At 40.7% G+C, this 11,145-nt stretch overlaps 1 pseudogene; it reads right to left on the bottom strand.

Annotated features, from left to right (window-relative positions):
• Nucleotides 1-2,243: 2,243 nt before the first annotated feature.
• LOC125344556 lies at nt 2,244-6,451 on the bottom strand (annotated as a pseudogene).
• Nucleotides 6,452-11,145: the final 4,694 nt, after the last annotated feature.

Below are 11,145 nucleotides of genomic sequence, written 5' to 3'. Positions count from 1 at the left end.
CCCAGAGTTTCCACATTGACATTAGCCTGTCTTCCTGTTATTATTACATTTTTGTTTGGTTTGGTTGCCAGTCCTGGGGCTTGAAGTCTGGGCCTGGGAGCTGTCCCTGAGCTCCTTTTTCTCAAGGCTATCACTCTACCACTTGGGCCACAGCCCTACTTCACACCTTTCTGTGATTAATTGGAGATAAGAGTCTCATGGGCTTTATTGCCTAGGCTGCCTTTGAACTGTGATCCCAGCCTTCTGAATAGCTAGGATTACAGGTGTGAGCACCCAGCTGTTATTATTATTTTCCAGACAAGTTTTACTATATAGCTAAAGCTGTCCTCAAAAAGATTTTCCTGCCTAGGCCTCTTAAGTACTGAGAGTCTTACATGAAAAGAAAAATGAAACAGTGTAATATACATCATCTGGTTTCTAAGGGTTTGCATAGAGACCCCTAATCTTTTTTTTTTTTTTTTTTTTTTTTTTGCCAGTCCTGGGCCTTGGACTCAGGGCCTGAGCACTGTCCCTGGCTTCTTTTTGCTCAAGGCTAGCCCTCTGCCACTTGAGCCACAGCGCCACTTCTGGCCATTTTCTATATATGTGGTGCTGGGGAATCGAACCCAGGGCTTCATGTATACGAGGCAAGCACTCTTGCCACTAGGCCATATTCCCAGCCCGAGACCCCTAATCTTATTCTTCTGTTTTTCTTGTTGTTGTTTTTGCCATCAGTAGTCTTACTGTTTAAAGTCCTTGTGCTTCTCTAGCAGTATCTTCTGGTATTAAATTACATCTTCAAAGCTTGCTGAATTCAACCACTGCTTCCCACGATACATTACATCAGCTCCAGCTAAGAAAATGCCTTACAGGTTCTGTTTCCCACCTGTGGTCATAACTAGGAAAGACTGCATGGGTCTCTCATGTGCCAACTTGTTTGCCATCCTCTAGAGAACACATGAAATCCTCAGCTTTCATTAATATCACCAGAGAGAAAATGGGCTTGCCTAAGACATTTTGAAGTGTTTCCTTGATAGCTTTAAGCTTCAAGTCACCAGTACAAATCCATCATATTTGTCCTGAGGGAGAAAGATCAGAGGGGAAGACTGATATATACCTGCATCCTGAACATTCTTCCAATAGCATGAAGAATAAAAGAAAAATCACAGTGAAATCTTTGCTTTAAAAGTATCAGCACTGGGCTGGGAATATGGCCTAGTGGCAAGAGTGTTTGCCTCGTATACATGAGGCCCTGGGTTCAATTCCTCACCACCACATATACAGAAAATGGCCAGAAGTGGCACTGTGGCTCAAGTGGCAGAGTGCTCGCCTTGAGCAAAAAGAAGCCAGGGACAGTGCTCAGGCCCTGAGTTCACGGCCTAGGACTGGCCAAAAAAAAAAAAAAAGTATCAGCACTGAAAAGTTTTATGGTAATAAATTAAGGGGAGAGACTAAATTTAATTTTCCCAAAATATGAAGCAATAATTTTCACATGAAATTTCAAAACATATGATAAAAGTTCTTTAGCAATTGATGAATAAGGCTAGAGATCTAATCCAAAGAGAAAATAACCACATAAATAGCACAAATGCACTGTGCATACTTGCATGTTATTTTAATTTATCTCTTTATAATTCAAGAATGTGGCTGAGAATTCTATCTCCATTAGCAGACAGGAAAATGAAGCTGAGAAGCCTTGATGTTACTATGACATTAGTGTAAGTCATCAAATTCCTAAAGTAATTAGAGCATGAAGTCAATGTATATGCATAGGATAACAAAAGACTTTCAAGTAAAACTTGAATCTTTTTTGGATGAAACTTTTTCTTAAATCACAGAGGTTTATCCACATCAGTATTGTAGTTGTTTAACAGGCAAACCAAACCTAACCTGTCTGTTTCTTCTGTGTCCTATTAATATCACAAAATGTGTCACTACCTGTTCAGTTTAGGTTTTTATCCTATTTCTATCACACTGCCTTCCTTAGTTAGCATTAGGATCAACTACACACCCAACAAAAACAAGATCTACCAAGGGCCTATATAAGATAGAAACTGATTGTATTCTAAACAAAAAGAAGCCAAGACATAGTCCAGTGAGTAGCTCAGTGTCAGGGGCTCTTCTCATCCTCATAGCCAGCCGTTCTGAACATGTACCTTCCATTTTAAAGTCAAGATGGCTGCCGGAGCTCTTGCCATCAACATTTGTTTCACAGCCATTAGAAAAATTTGTGAAGCACACCTCAATTCTTTTAGTAACTCTTTCTAGCATTTCCACGCTTTGTACAAAGACATGCACACACGCACACACACAACAAAGTGCTTGTCAACAAACTCAGGAATCTCTCTCTCTGTAGAATGCCCAAATAGTAGTTTCTGTGCCTCTATTTCCAGTCTCTCTCCACTCCATGACTTCAGGATCTATACCTGTAATGAACTCTGCTTGTTTGCACCCAGCTGTGAATGCTGTCTCCACGTGTGGCTCTGCCACTGTTTGAGCATTGTGCATTTTCAGTCCAGAGACATAGGCCAGCACTCACTATCTAGCATGGCCTGGATTATCTGTTATAGATCATACATCGTAGTCCCACATGCTGCAGGGATTGCAGCAGTCCATACACGGTGGTCCTCAGCCTGTTTGCTCAAAAGACTGACATCCTATTGGCATTCCTCCTCTTCCACTGTGTCAGCAGATACTCTTTTTCTTTGATATAAAGAATAAAAGTTCTTCCACAAAGCATTAGAACTATGGTACCTTCAATATCTAACAAGATTATAGTGACTTCCGCAGGCATTGGCTAGGACCACAGGAATGGATCTGTTGGTAGGACAACCCAGGACTGTCTTGGGCTCTGGAGAGCCTCAAAAAGTCTTGGCGCTGTCAACAGTGAGTGGTCTGAAGTAGGTGGAAAAAGCCATCTTGCAGACCTGCTAGAAGGGATTGCCAAGTGTCCTGCACTCATGGTGCTCAGACTACCGGGGCAGGAAGGAGGGGCATTGCCATTCGTTTTATTCTTTAATACACCCTAAAGATACAGTTAAAATAAGCAATATTGGTATTTCCTTCTTTTTACAGCAATAAAGAGCTTCATTACAATGTCCTACAGCTTTTAGAAATGAAAAATGAAGTTCATTCTCTTGTTCCTTCTGTTTCTTCATTCAACTAAAAATTCAGGGTGTTTTTCTAATATGGAAAATTGATAAAGCAGAAACTCTCAGTTTATATTTATTCAATGTATTTTAGAGGGCAGGAAAGCCATGGTGCCATTCCTCAAGCTCTTGTCTCTCTAACCCAGCTTATAACCTTAATGCAGACCACAATCATGCAGGTGTAGAAGTCTTGAGCTTGCCAGCCAGGCGAGGTCCTGTTACCTGGGGCACACCTCCACTTGCCAACACAGCTCGTGTTCAGTCAGCGAGGAAGAGAGCTAATGCAGGCACAGGCAGAAAAGGCCATGTTCTCTTATATATTCCTAGTCAGAAGGGACTGCCAGCAGGCTGGTTTTCAGATGAAAACTAAGATTATCTTGGATTTTATAAGCCCTCTTCTGTATATTCCATGTGTCTCAAGAGGAAAATAAGACATGTATCACAGCTAGACCTCCATGATACACCATGCGACCCACAGTACACTTTCACATAAAGAGACATATCTTGTTCAAAGCGGGCAAAAGACAGTTCTGTATAAAAATCAAGTGTTCTGGCTGGGAATATGGCCTAGTGGCAAGAGTGCTTGCCTCATATACATGAAGCCCTGGGTTCGATTCCCCAGCACCACATATATACAAAATGGCCAGAAGTGGCCTGTAGCTCAAGGTGCAGAGTGCTAGCCTTGAGCAAAAAGAAGCCAGGGACAGTGCTCAGGCCCTGAGTCCAAGCCCAGGACTGGCCAAAAAAATAAATAAATAAAAGTGTTCTGCAGTGAAGAGGATAATGAAGAGGATGCCAGTACAATATCTAGATGCCAGTGATCGGGATTTTCATTCCATGATGTATTTAGACACATCATCTTCAGCATTCACATGATACAAAAAAATACCCGTCAAAATTAAAACCAACATTTACCAATAGAAAGGAGAAAATTGAGTTGTGACTAAGAATAGATAATTTATAAGATCAACAGATTTTAAAATGATGCTGGGCATGTGGCCCAATGAGGGGTAGCAAACAGAACGACCTGGATTTGAGCCCCAGTCCTGAATTTAAAAAAAAAAAAGGTGGGGGGTTGCACCCTTCCAGACTCCCAAAGCCTTTTGCCTGTCCAATCAGAAATGCATGTCTACCATTCCCAATGACTCAACCTCTTTCCTACAGGTAAAACAGGGATACAAGCCTGGCTACACATCTCAATTATTGGGAGTTAAAGTATTACCTAGCTACACCCCAGGCTGAATCAGAATTGCTAGGATTTGGAATCAGGAAAGGGAATGTTTACATACTTTACCAGATTGACTTAAATGTGCAAGCAACCCTGGCTGGAAGCCATGGCCAGCTGAAACCTGGCTCTCCTGCTGGCCTCTTTGGAGGTGACTGGCTTCTCTCTTAAACCCTTCTTCCCGTTAGGCCCAGAGACAGGGTTAGTGTTCTTGTTTCTCATTGCCACTTTTACCTGCCTCTCTAAAACTCTAGCTTTGAGAATCACATTATCAGACCACAACATCGCCTAAATTACTTGTTGTAGTGGTCAAGAGGACACCTCAACCTTAATCCTTACAGGATGGTCATGACATTCTCTCCGGCAGAACACATGAAGATATTGATAACCGTGTAGATGACCCTTGATATCATCCTCTCTGCCCATATTATAGTACTCCAGTTGGCTTGAGTTATTCATTCCCTCAGGCACACCCTAGTATCTGCCATTACCATTAAAATGGCTCTCTATAATCTCAATTTCTAGAATATCATTCTCCAACCAACCTTCCTTATCTCCTTTGGGGGCAGGGGATGTGAACTTAGGGCCTCATGCTCTTTCTCTCACTTAGCTTTTTAAATAAAGACTGGCACTCTACCACTGGTTAATTGGAAATAAGAGTTTCAAGGATTTGGCTGCCTAGACTGGCTTTTTCCATGGTCCTCAGATCTCAGCCTCTTGGTATCTAGGATTATAGGTGTGAACCACTAGCACCCATCATACCTTCATATTTTAAACACCAGTCTTCCATCTGCTGACCCTACCCTGATTTCATTATCCTTCAACTAGCTTAAACTATGACCCACCGATTATTTTGCCTCCTTTTTCACTATCAGCAGATAAATCCTACCGTAAATCTAATCTGCACAAATAAATTTAGTTAGGGAAAGATTCTACATAGAACTGCTGACTGACCTCCTTGTACACTCAGGACCACAGACTCCAAGTGGGCTTTCTATGTGGCCTTGTAATCACACACCAGTTCTCTTGTCTAATGATGAATGGATCACACCTTTTCCTTTCTTCTCATCTCCATATTTTTCCCACCCCTCAGACACAACAGATGACCTTATTTCTTTATAATTTTTGTTATTTATTTATTTATTCATGCATGCATGCCAGTCCTGGGGCTTGGACTCAGGGCCTGAGCACTGTCCCTGGCTTCTTTTTGCTCAAGGCTAGCACTCTGCCACTTGAGCCACAGTGCCACTTCTGGCCGTTTTCTGTATATGTGGTGCTGAGGAATCCAACCAGGGCTTCATGTATATGAAGCAAGCACTCTTGCCACTAGGCCATATTCCCAGCCCCAAGATGACCTTATTTCTTAATTCACTGAAACAAGAGAAGCAATCAGACCTATCAGTTTCTCTACATCTGTGCCAAAGTTTACTAACCTTCCCTCTGCCACCATGGATAAAGAATCTGTGCTCTTACAGTGGTCAAACCCTCCACTATACACAGATCCTATTTTCTTTTCTTATTTGTTGGTCATAGGGCTTGAACTCACTGCTTAGGTGCTGTCTTGAGCTTTCTGGATCAAGGTTGGTGTTCTACCACTTTGAGCCACAGTGCTACTTCCAGTTTTCTGGTGGTTAATTGGAGATAACAGTCTCACAGACTTTCCTGCCCAGGTTGGCTTCAAACAGTGATCAAACCCCTCAAAGTACAGATGGTAACACTCCAACTGAAAGTCTTTAATGACCCCTAGTGATTCTCTCATCCTAACTCCTTCTTCCCAGCCCCTTACTCACTATTCCAATCATACCGCACTCCTAGTGGTGAACACATGCACAAGGGTCTGGTCATTTGCAGAGAATACTCTCTGCCTGGAATGTTCCTCCTCCCACCACTTATTAACATGGCCTGTGCTCACTCCTCTGTCCAGAGCACTTACTATCTGTGTGTACTCTCTATGCATTCTCTTGCCTGCTCATTTCCACTTCCCTTCACCAGACTACAAGATGTAGGACTTTGCTAGTCACTTAAACCGCAGCTAATCTTCTGAATAAATTATATATACACTCACTAGTAATTATAAAAATAAAACTAGGAGCAGCATGAAGTCATTACAGCAGTTCCTTCCCCTTTATTGGCTGGAGATGTATTCCAAGACCCAGTGAATGCCTGAAACTAGAGAGTACTGAACTTCATGTATACTGTTGTATACATGTATACTTTTGTTCATGTATAATGTTGTAACATACATACCTACCAGAAAAAGTGTACTCTATATATTAGGCACAATAAGAAATTAACAATAAAATACAATAATTATAATAAAATTCCATAATAAAAAGTAATTTGCAATGAAGAGTGTATTTCTGAAATTTTCCAATTAATATTTTCAGACCACAGCTGTCCATATAGAAAACTGCATAATTCAGAACTACAAATAAGGGAGAAAGAATGTATTTTTTTGTTTTGTTTTGGGGTTTGGGACTCAGGACTTGAGCACTGTCCCTGGCTTCTTTTTGCTGAAGGCTAGCACTCTGCCTCTTGAGCCAAGGTACCAGTTCTGGCTTTTTCTGTCTATGTGGTGCTGAGAAATTGAACTTAGGGCTTCATGCATGCTAGGCAAGCACTCTACTGCTAAACCACATTCCCAGCTTATTTTGTTTAAGGTTTTTTTTCTAAGTAGTAACTATCATGGGTGTGTTTTATATTTCCTTCTAATACAGAGTCCAGTTTTCAAAGGATTTCACCTATTTACTATAGACAGATCCACTACTGAACAGCTTCCCCCCTCAAAATGCCAACATTAAACAATATTGCTGTGGAATGTTTAAACTCAACATATCCTATGCAGAAGTCTCAAATGCTTTTGAAATCCTAACACCTAGTCAATTACCATAATGCACACTGTCATTTCAGAATCTGAACTACCTTGGAAGTCATTGACAGAGGTATTTGAGAAATACATTGAAAGAAAAAATAGGCAGAAGGTAGGAATTCTTGAAGCATAATTAACTGGTCTTTTCAAATTTATAAATGGGAACGTGGGACTATATTAGGTATATTTTTGCTTTGTCCTTTTGACTTTTCATCTAGTATTTCTAAGTTAAATATATGAGTATATTTATATGAATATCTTTATAAACTCTTTAAAGACAGGCAATGACTTAACTGATTCTCTAAGGTTTGGTAGGCTTGATCAAAATAAGTACCTAAATATTTATCACCATCTAGTGGTAACCTTGCTTATTAAACTGGAAAAAAATAAGTAATGTGAAACGTTGAGACAGAAATGACAGTCCTAAATCAGTGAAAATTAACATTTTTGTGTATGGCCCTGGATTTGGACCCAGGCGATCTGCTACTTGAGTTGTGCCTCCCACCCTTTTTGCTTTTGATGTATTTCTAATAGTGTCTCACTTTTTGCCCAATTTGAGAACCCAGTCTTCCTATTTATACTTCCCATATAGTTGGGATGACCGATACTTCCCCACCACATGACCACATGAAGCTTTTTTTTTTTTTTTTGCTGGTTGAGAAGAGATCTCACAATTGTTTTTGCAAGACTGACATTTGCAGAATGTAGACAGTGAATAAAATGTGTGTCTGTTAGCTCTGTCCTCAAATTATAATGAAACATTTCATGACAAGTGAGTAAGACACAATAGAAAAGAACAGAAAAAAAGCCTCTGATTTGTCTCGTGGAGAAATTCTGTAGGCTTAGCTTCTATCTTCCTGGATTTTTTTTTAAATGTAGGAGAATCCATATAGAGAAGAGGGGGAAAGACCTAAAATTATAGTGCAATACTCAATGTCCACACTGACTGGAGTCCCATTTAAAGAACTAAGTGGAGTGGCCCATAGTCTAGAATTCACAAATACTGTGTTAGGAAATGAGAACCACACTGGGCTCTGCAACTAGGGTAAACACCTTCCACTGGGTACTCCGTGACCAACTGGGTGTTCTTGGCTACTGGAAAGGCAAAAGGGGATCCCAGAACTCACAGAAATTATAATACGATCCTCTCCACAGGAATTCTAGAGTCTACCCTGATAAATCCTGCTCATCTTATCTGCTATCATCCCTACAAGATAAGGCTACAAAGAAAACCAAAGTATTTATGTACTTACAAGCAAAAATCCTTTTGTGTTTTTATTTTCTTTTTGGCAGTACTGGGGCAAGAATTCAAGTCATCAAAGGCAAGAATGATTTTGAGAGTACAAAATTACTCCCCTATTACAAAGGTTTTTTGGAGCCCCTTTCCTTCGGCTTAGACTCAGGGCCTGGGCCCTGTCCCTGAGGGCTTCTTTCTCTGAATGTCTTGGTCTCTGTCGGTCTCTCTCCCTGTCAAAGCTAGTACTCTACTACTTGAGCAACAGCGTCACTTCCAGCTTTTTGGTAGCTAATTGCAGATAAGTGTCTCCCAGACTTTCTGACCTGGGCTGGCTTCAAACACTGATCCTCAGATCTCAGCCTCCTATGTAGCTAAGACTACAGATGTGAGCCACCAGTGCCCAGCTCATATTTTTTTCTTTAAAAACACTTTTGTTACCTGGACATTGGTGGTGCCTGCCTGTAATCCTAGCTACTCAGGAGGTTGAGATTTGTGGACTGCAGTTTGAAGCTAGACCACTAGGAAAGGCTGTGAGACAATAAACTACTCAGAAAAAGTTGGATGTGTCACTGTGACTCAACAGAGACACAGAGACAGGGCCCAGGCCCTGAATTTAAGCCCCACAACCTGCAAAAAAAAAAAAAAAAAAAAAAGGCATTAAGTATGAAAGCAGTTTACATAATGAACTTGACTAAAAGAAAGTTTTCTCTTTTATAATGCTGGTGGGGAGTGAGATGGGGAAGCTCCATAGATGGTTAGGTATCTTGATTCCAAAGGCAATGGGGTTTGCAGTACAATTTTCCTTTCAGGTTTACACCTTGAGTCTATTTAAATTCTGCTTCAATCCTCTTACTGTGTTTTCCTTGGTTTTCAGGAGTTAATGAAAAGTCTATAAAGGAATATTCCAAATTCACTGGATAGAATGTAGGGAAATTTTACCTCTAAGAAAGGGAGATAGACTTAGACCAAATACAAATGCTTTCAATAATTTTTTAATTCTCTGTGGACTAAGCAGTATGCAATAAAATATTAAAAAGAAGAAAGAGTCTAAGTGCTCATAATACCAGTTGGTACAAATGACTAAACAGAAAGATAAGCTAGGAATCAGTAGCTCATAGCTGTAGTCAAAGCTACTTATAAGTCTGAAATCTGAGGATTATGGTTCAAAGCCAGCCTCAGCATGAAAGCCCATGAGATTCTTAACTCCAATTAACCACCAAAAGGCTGGGAGTGGATCTGTGGCTCAAGTGGTAGAGTACTATCCTTGAGTGAAAAAGCTAAGGGACAGCACCCGGGCACTGAGTTCAACCCCAGTACCAGAATAATAATAAATAAACAAATAGACAGAAGGAATTACTCAAAATCAATCAATGAGTTCAATTATTATTATTTTTTGTGAATGATTGTATTTATTTGCCTTTGTAGTCTTCCCATCTCCATACCTCAATAAAACCTTTTTGGTATTGTTGCTGCTCTTGCTGGTAGTACTGAGGTTTGAACTCAGGGCCTTACTGCTTGAGCTATGCCCCAGCTTTTTTACTTTCCAGTTGGGGTATCAAGTTTTTTTGGGTTTTTTTGCCCATAGCCAGTCTCACATAGTGATCCTCCCATCTGTCTCCAGAATAGCTGGGATTATAGGCCTATCACAATATCTGGCTTGTTTGTTCAGATGGGAATCTTGCTAACTTCTTTTCTTTTTTGTAAATTTTTTTATTAATTGAACATAAATTTTTTTACAAGGTGTTGTGCAAAGAGAGTGCAGTTACATAGTAGGGCAGTGTGTACATTTCTTGTGATATCTTATGACCTGTTTTTCCATCCCTTGTCTAGGTCAGGTAGACACATATGCAATATACAATGTATCAAGAACGTATACAGGGCTGGGGATATAGTCTAGTGGCAAGAGTGCCTGCCTCGGATACACAAGGCCCTAGGTTCGATTCCCCAGCACCACATATACAGAAAACGGCCAGAAGCGGCGCTGTGGCTCAAGTGGCAGAGTGCTAGCCTTGAGCGGGAAGAAGCCAGGGACAGTGCTCAGGCCCTGAGTCCAAGGCCCAGGACTGGCCAAAAAAAAAAAATTATGAAAAAAAAAAAAGAACGTAAACATTGTTCACAGACTTGGTCTCTACTGTCTCTCCATCTCCCTTTGTTAACAGTCATATATCAGGGAGATCAAGCCCCTTTGTTTTCTGTGTTCTACGCTTGTGTGACTCAACATTATTTGTTTGAGTTCTGACCATTTCCCTGCGAATAACAATATTTCACCATTCCTAATCGCTATGTAGTATTCCATTGTGTATAAGTACCATATTTTTTGGATCCATTCATCTGCGGAGGGGCATCTGGGTTGTTTCCATATTTTGGCTATTGTGAATTGTGCCGTGATAAACATGGAAGTACTAATGTCTTTTTGATATCTTGGGTTTTGCTGTTTAGGATAGATGCCTAGGAGTGGTATGGCTGGGTCATAGGGTAGGTCTATATTGAGCTTTGTGAGAAACCTCCGTACTGTTCTCCAAAGTGGTTGTACTAATTTGCACTCCCACCAACAATGGAGAAGGGTTCCTCTTTCCCCACAGCCCCTCCAGCATTTGTTGTTTCCTGAGTTCAGAGTATAGGCCATTCTAACTGGGGTGAGGTGGTATCTCAGGGTTGTTTTTATTTGCATTTCCTTTACTAGCAG

The sequence above is a fragment of the Perognathus longimembris genome, chromosome 2 (genome assembly GCF_023159225.1).
Source record: "Perognathus longimembris pacificus isolate PPM17 chromosome 2, ASM2315922v1, whole genome shotgun sequence".
NCBI lineage: Eukaryota > Metazoa > Chordata > Mammalia > Rodentia > Heteromyidae > Perognathus > Perognathus longimembris.
This window is presented reverse-complemented; position numbering and strand designations above follow the sequence as displayed.